The 8,127-nt window shown below is 45.7% G+C and overlaps 1 pseudogene; it reads left to right on the top strand.

The window, feature by feature from the left end:
• Positions 1–5,739: 5,739 nt before the first annotated feature.
• LOC145853733 (uncharacterized) lies at positions 5,740–6,358 on the top strand (annotated as a pseudogene).
• The last annotated feature ends 1,769 nt before the right edge of the window (positions 6,359–8,127 follow it).

Raw genomic sequence — 8,127 nt, 5'->3', positions numbered from 1 at the left:
GAAAAACATAGAATATTTTCTGAAGATTTTTTCAAACTTCCATAAATCAGCCAGGCCGGCCCCCATTGACTTGGGCCCGTAGTAGGGTGCTGTCAGGGTGGGTATGGAGGTCCCTATACCCTTTAAAAGTATTTAAAACAGTTATAAAATTTCACCCCTGGTAACCCAAATGCTACGGACACGTCCCCACCAAAACATAGAATATTTTCTGAAGATTTTTTGAAAAGCTATATAATTCCCTCTTGCTGTATCTCATTGAGTTGGGCCCTTAGGATGGTGCTCTAAGGGTGGGTATGGAGGTCCCTATACCCTCTATAAGTATTTAAAACCGTTTTTCAAAAATGGTTGTGGTAACCCAAAAACATAGTGCAATTTCTGAGAAGAAAAACATAGCCGATTTTCTGAGAAGAAAAACATAGAATATTTTCTGAAGATTTTTTCAAACTTCCATAAATCAGCCAGGCCGGCCCCCATTGACTTGGGCCCGTAGTAGGGTGCTGTCAGGGTGGGTATGGAGGTCCCTATACCCTTTAAAAGTATTTAAAACAGTTATAAAATTTCACCCCTGGTAACCCAAATGCTACGGACACGTCCCCACCAAAACATAGAATATTTTCTGAAGATTTTTTGAAAAGCTATATAATTCCCTCTTGCTGTATCTCATTGAGTTGGGCCCTTAGGATGGTGCTCTAAGGGTGGGTATGGAGGTCCCTATACCCTCTATAAGTATTTAAAACCGTTTTTCAAAAATGGTTGTGGTAACCCAAAAACATAGTGCAATTTCTGAGAAGAAAAACATAGCCGATTTTCTGAGAAGAAAAACATAGAATATTTTCTGAAGATTTTTTCAAACTTCCATAAATCAGCCAGGCCGGCCCCCATTGACTTGGGCCCGTAGTAGGGTGCTGTCAGGGTGGGTATGGAGGTCCCTATACCCTTTAAAAGTATTTAAAACAGTTATAAAATTTCACCCCTGGTAACCCAAATGCTACGGACACGTCCCCACCAAAACATAGAATATTTTCTGAGAAGAAAAAACATAGCCGATTTTCTGAGAAGAAAAACATAGAATATTTTCAGAGGATTTTTAAAAACTTCCATAAAACACTCATTCTTCATCCCACTGACATGGGACAGCAGTGGGGTGCTGAAACAGGTGTCCTGGGGGTGGTGATGGCCTTTAAAAGTAATTTAGAGCCTTTTAAAAATGTCACCCCTGGTAAGCCAAATGCTACGGACACGTCCCCACCAAAACATAGTGCAATTTCTGAGAAGAAAAAACATAGAATATTTTCAGAGGATTTTTAAAAACTTCCATAAAACACTCATTCTTCATCCCACTGACTTGGGACCACAGTGGGGTGCTGAAACAGGTGTCCTGGGGGTGGTGATGGCCTTTAAAAGTATTTAAAACAGTTGTAAAATTTCACCCCTGGTAACCCAAATGCTACGGACACGTCCCCACCAAAACATAGTGCAATTTCTGAGAAGAAAAAACATAGCCGATTTTCTGACAAGAAAAAACATAGTCATTTTTCTGAAGATTTTTTGAAAAGCTATATAATTCCCTCTTGCTGTATCTCATTGAGTTGGGCCCTTAGGATGGTGCTCTAAGGGTGGGTATGGAGGTCCCTATACCCTCTATAAGTATTTAAAACCGTTTTTCAAAAATGGTTGTGGTAACCCAAAATAAAACCAGGTGCCAGTTTGGACTTAGTGCAATTTCTGAGAAGAAAAACATAGAATATTTTCTGAAGATTTTTTCAAACTTCCATAAATCAGCCAGGCCGGCCCCCATTGACTTGGGCCCGTAGTAGGGTGCTGTCAGGGTGGGTATGGAGGTCCCTATACCCTTTAAAAGTATTTAAAACAGTTATAAAATTTCACCCCTGGTAACCCAAATGCTACGGACACGTCCCCACCAAAACATAGTGCAATTTCTGAGAAGAAAAAACATAGAATATTTTCTGAGAATTTTGGACTTAGTCTCTGAGCGGAAAGCATTAGGGTAACCAGATGCACATAGGTTGTTTCGGGTGACCAGGTGCACGCTGTTGGTAGCAGCGGGGCTATATGCTTTAGTGTCCGAGGAAGGGTGCTTAAGAGTGGGTGCCCTGGTTCGGATGGTGGTGGGTGCCCTGGTTCGGATGGTGGTGGGTGCCCTGGTTCGGATGGTGGTGGGTGCCCTGGTTCGGATGGTGGTGGGTGCCCTGGTTCGGATGGAGGTGGGTGCCCTGGTTCGGATGGTGGTGGGTGCCCTGGTTCGGATGGTGGTGGGTGCCCTGGTATTTAAAACCGTTATAACATTTCACCCCTGGTAACCCAAATGCTACGGACACGTCCCCACCAAAACATAGTGCAATTTCTGAGAAGAAAAAACATAGCCGATTTTCTGACAAGAAAAAACATAGAATATTTTCAGAGGATTTTTAAAAACTTCCATAAAACACTCATTCTTCATCCCACTGACTTGGGACCACAGTGGGGTGCTGAAACAGGTGTCCTGGGGGTGGTGATGGCCTTTAAAAGTATTTAAAACAGTTATAAAATTTCACCCCTGGTAACCCAAATGCTACGGACACGTCCCCACCAAAACATAGAATATTTTCTGAGAAGAAAAAACATAGCCGATTTTCTGAGAAGAAAAAACATAGAATATTTTCAGAGGATTTTTAAAAACTTCCATAAAACACTCATTCTTCATCCCACTGACTTGGGACCACAGTGGGGTGCTGAAACAGGTGTCCTGGGGGTGGTGATGGCCTTTAAAAGTATTTAAAACAGTTGTAAAATTTCACCCCTGGTAACCCAAATGCTACGGACACGTCCCCACCAAAACATAGTGCAATTTCTGAGAAGAAAAAACATAGCCGATTTTCTGACAAGAAAAAACATAGTCATTTTTCTGAAGATTTTTTGAAAAGCTATATAATTCCCTCTTGCTGTATCTCATTGAGTTGGGCCCTTAGGATGGTGCTCTAAGGGTGGGTATGGAGGTCCCTATACCCTCTATAAGTATTTAAAACCGTTTTTCAAAAATGGTTGTGGTAACCCAAAAACATAGTGCAATTTCTGAGAAGAAAAACATAGCCGATTTTCTGAGAAGAAAAACATAGAATATTTTCTGAAGATTTTTTCAAACTTCCATAAATCAGCCAGGCCGGCCCCCATTGACTTGGGCCCGTAGTAGGGTGCTGTCAGGGTGGGTATGGAGGTCCCTATACCCTTTAAAAGTATTTAAAACAGTTATAAAATTTCACCCCTGGTAACCCAAATGCTACGGACACGTCCCCACCAAAACATAGAATATTTTCTGAGAAGAAAAAACATAGCCGATTTTCTGAGAAGAAAAACATAGAATATTTTCAGAGGATTTTTAAAAACTTCCATAAAACACTCATTCTTCATCCCACTGACATGGGACAGCAGTGGGGTGCTGAAACAGGTGTCCTGGGGGTGGTGATGGCCTTTAAAAGTAATTTAGAGCCTTTTAAAAATGTCACCCCTGGTAAGCCAAATGCTACGGACACGTCCCCACCAAAACATAGTGCAATTTCTGAGAAGAAAAAACATAGAATATTTTCAGAGGATTTTTAAAAACTTCCATAAAACACTCATTCTTCATCCCACTGACTTGGGACCACAGTGGGGTGCTGAAACAGGTGTCCTGGGGGTGGTGATGGCCTTTAAAAGTATTTAAAACAGTTGTAAAATTTCACCCCTGGTAACCCAAATGCTACGGACACGTCCCCACCAAAACATAGTGCAATTTCTGAGAAGAAAAAACATAGCCGATTTTCTGACAAGAAAAAACATAGTCATTTTTCTGAAGATTTTTTGAAAAGCTATATAATTCCCTCTTGCTGTATCTCATTGAGTTGGGCCCTTAGGATGGTGCTCTAAGGGTGGGTATGGAGGTCCCTATACCCTCTATAAGTATTTAAAACCGTTTTTCAAAAATGGTTGTGGTAAGCCAGAATAAAACCAGGTGCCAGTTTGGACTTAGTGCAATTTCTGAGAAGAAAAACATAGAATATTTTCTGAAGATTTTTTCAAACTTCCATAAATCAGCCAGGCCGGCCCCCATTGACTTGGGCCCGTAGTAGGGTGCTGTCAGGGTGGGTATGGAGGTCCCTATACCCTTTAAAAGTATTTAAAACCGTTTTTAAAAAATGGTCCTGGTAACCCAAAATAAAACCAGGTGCCCGTTTGGACTTAGTCTCTGAAGCGAACTGAAAAGTTGGCACTTTGTAACTTTTTTGACCAAAATCTGAAATTTTCAAATAATGATTAAAAATACTTCCTGAGGGGCTAGAGTTCCCAAATTTTGGCTCATAACCTCTCTCGTGATGGGTAACAATTATCCCCTGTTTATAAAATGTCGCATCTACAGTAACTATTTTTTTCTGTTCCGGGAACTTTTTTCCGAAAACTTCAAACTCGATTTTCTATTATAAATTTTTATGGAAAAACGGTTTAAATTATATGGAAATGTTCGTTTATATGTGCCATTTCGTGCAAAAAAAACCCCATCAGGATTGGAGTTGTACTTTTCGATTTATTCAAGTTTAAAGTGTTTTTTTTATGGTCCGGATTTTCATACGGGAGAACGGGGAAAAAAATATACTGTGTGAGTAACACAGTGAAGATCGGTAAATTCCGTATTCCCGTCTTTACACAGTCATGCCCGTGTGGGGCAGACAGGTACCGGCGCGAAATCAGAAACCTGGTTTTTGACAACACGACTTCCATGGCCTAGAAGCTCGGGGATAGTGGCAAACTACTAGTCCGATTAAATAAATGCGAAACGGACACTTCTGAGGGTTGCTTGTCCCTCGGAACCATGGTAGTTCGGTCCATATCCCCTCGGCGACCGATTGATGATTACTACTCATGCCGAATAGGGAGAGCTTTACGGACACTTTTGAGGGTTACAAGCCCCTCAGAACCGTGGGTACTTTGGACCATATCCCTCTGGCGCCCGATTGGTCCTAAGTATTGATCCGATTTTCCCAGCTTGGTGGTGGGAGGATATTGAGCTCTGTCTTGGACAGGTGCTCTATCCCAGCTATCACCTTGTGGGTTTGGGTCCTCCATGACCATGGTGCTTGTCCCATGAATGTGTCTGTCCCTAACTTCCAACATGTTGCGTATCCATGGTTGTCCTCTGTTGTCGAGCCTGTTTTACATCTTCTGACCGATTTGCAATCTATTTCCACCTGGGAGGGCCCCTGTCGGCCGGCCATTGGTCGGTGTTCAGACGGACGGTTCCTCCCGCCCCATGTGGATTTGCCTCTATCGGGGGAGCCCCTGTCGGAAACGGTTATCCCCGTTTTGATGACAAGCTTCAGCCGCGCTCCGTTCGTGCGAGATCTAGCCGACCCGTCTGTCTCAGTGGCCCTACATTGGTGTTCCGGTTCGGGGAGTGGAGTACCCAGGTAGCGATGCCTGAGGATGACGTTCACCCATGCCGTACCGGCGCCAGAAACACATGTATTTCTCAAACCCTGTCTTTTAACAAAGTTGATGGCGTTCCGAAAAAAAACCCTCCAGCTAAGACAAGATACCTGATTAAGCGGTGCCCCGGCACCTGTGGCTCCGGCCATGGGCAGTTCAGGGCCTCCCGCTGGGCGCACGGTGGATTGACCTAGGGCCTCCTCCCCTCACGGGATAGGAGTGGTCCCTGGCTGTTCTCTGCTTAGTGTGCTCGGGTACAACCTCTATGTTGTGAGTGGCTACCTGGTTGATCCTGCCAGTAGCATATGCTTGTCTCAAAGATTAAGCCATGCAAGTCTAAGTACACACGGCCGGTACAGTGAAACTGCGAATGGCTCATTAAATCAGTTATGGTTCCTTTGATCGCTCCAACGTTACTTGGATAACTGTGGCAATTCTAGAGCTAATACATGCAGACGAGCGCTGACCTCCGGGGATGCGTGCATTTATCAGACCCAAAACCCATGCGGGCCAATCTCGGTTGCCCCGGCCGCTTTGGTGACTCTAGATAACCTCGAGCCGATCGCGCGCCCTTTGTGGCGGTGACGTCTCATTCGAATGTCTGCCCTATCAACTTTCGATGGTACTTTCTGTGCCTACCATGGTGACCACGGGTAACGGGGAATCAGGGTTCGATTCCGGAGAGGGAGCCTGAGAAACGGCTACCACATCCAAGGAAGGCAGCAGGCGCGCAAATTACCCACTCCCGACTCGGGGAGGTAGTGACGAAAAATAACAATACAGGACTCTTTCGAGGCCCTGTAATTGGAATGAGTACACTTTAAATCCTTTAACGAGGATCCATTGGAGGGCAAGTCTGGTGCCAGCAGCCGCGGTAATTCCAGCTCCAATAGCGTATCTTAAAGTATGGAATAGAGAGAATAGCTTTTCACCTTGACAGGTGTTTCCTCCTTAGTAGGAGAGAGAGAATGGCCTACACACATTGACAAGTGTTTCCTCCTTACTAGGAGAGAGAGAGAGAGTAGCTATTCACCTGACATATGATTTCTCCTTAGCAGGGGATTGAGAGAATGGCCTACACACATTGACAAGTGTTTCCCCCTTAGTAGGAGAGAGAGAGAATGGCCTTTTCACCTTGACAGGTGGTCATCCTTAGTAGGAGATATAGAGAGTAGCTATTCACCTGACATATGATTCCTCCTTAGTAGGAGATAAAGAGAATGGCCTAGACACATTGACAAGGGTTTCTCCTTAGTAGGAGATATAGAGAAGCTATTCACCTGACACATGATAGAGAGGAGGGCCTTCTCACCTTGAGAGGTGTTTTCTCCTTAGTAGGAGATATAGCTATACAGTGGGCGTTTCCGGACACCGACAGGGCATACGATCAGGATCCTCCACAGCCCTGGTTCCGGGGGCCCGGGGAGGAAGCTATGGGAAGGAGATAAACCGGTGTGGCCAAGTAAGCGCCACAAGCGCAGGGCAGGCGAAGGGTAAGCGGGGAGGAAACCACCTGGGAGGGCCCCTGTCGGCCGGCCATTGGTCGGTGTTCAGACGGACGGTTCCTCCCGCCCCACGTGGATAGCCTCTATCGAGGGAGCCCCTGTCGGAAACGGCCCCGTCCTACTGACAAGCTTCAACCGCGCCCCGTACGAGCAAGATAAGGAGGGAGAGTGAGCGGACATTTTTCCCTCGAGAGGGGACTCCGGATGGGAAAGAGAGAGAGAGAAGGGCCTTTCCATTTTGATAGGAGATATAGAGAATAGCTATACAGTGGGCGCTTCCGGACACCAACAGGGCATACGATCAGTATCCTCCACAGCCCTGGTTCCGGGGGCCCGGAGAGGAAGCTACGGGAAGGAGATAAACCGGTGTGGCCAAGTAAGCGCCACAAGCGCAGGGCAGGCGAAGGGTAAGCGGGGAGGAAACCACCTGGGAGGGCCCCTGTCGGCCGGCCATTGGTCGGTGTTCAGACGGACGGTTCCTCCCGCCCCACGTGGATAGCCTCTATCGAGGGAGCCCCTGTCGAAGACGGCCTCCCGTCTTATTGACAAGCTTCAACCGCGCCCCGTTCGAGCGAGATAAAGAGGGAGAGGGAGTGGACATTTTCTCCTTGAGAGGGGACTCCGGATGGGAAGAGAGAGAGAGAAGGGCCTTCCCATTTGATAGGGATTTCTCCTTAGTAGGAGATAGAGAGAGTGGCCTCCCATATCGAGAGGTGTTTTCTCCCTAGTAGGAGATATAGAGAATAGCTATGCACCTTACATATGATTTCCCCCGAGTAGGGGATAGAGAGAATGGCCTTTCACCTTGACAGGTGTTTTCTCCTTAGTAGGAGACATAGAGAATAGCTACTCACCTGACTTATGAGGTATCCTAGTAGGGGATGGAGGGAATGGCCTACTCACATTGACAGGGCTTCTCCCTAGTAGGAGACATAGAGTATAGCTATCCATCTGACTTATGAGGTATCCTAGTAGGGGATGGAGAGAATGGCCTACTCACATTAACGGTGTTTTCTCCCTAGTAGGAGACATAGAGAATAGCTATCCACCTGACACATGATTTCTCCTTAGCAGGAGATAGAGAGGATGGCCTACACACATTGACAGGTGTTTTCTCCTTAGTAGGAGAGATAGAGAACAGCTATTCACCTGACATATGAGCTCT

This window comes from Salmo salar, chromosome 08 (assembly GCF_965601325.2).
Source record: "Salmo salar chromosome 08, fSalSal1, whole genome shotgun sequence".
Taxonomy (NCBI): domain Eukaryota; kingdom Metazoa; phylum Chordata; class Actinopteri; order Salmoniformes; family Salmonidae; genus Salmo; species Salmo salar.
This window is presented reverse-complemented; position numbering and strand designations above follow the sequence as displayed.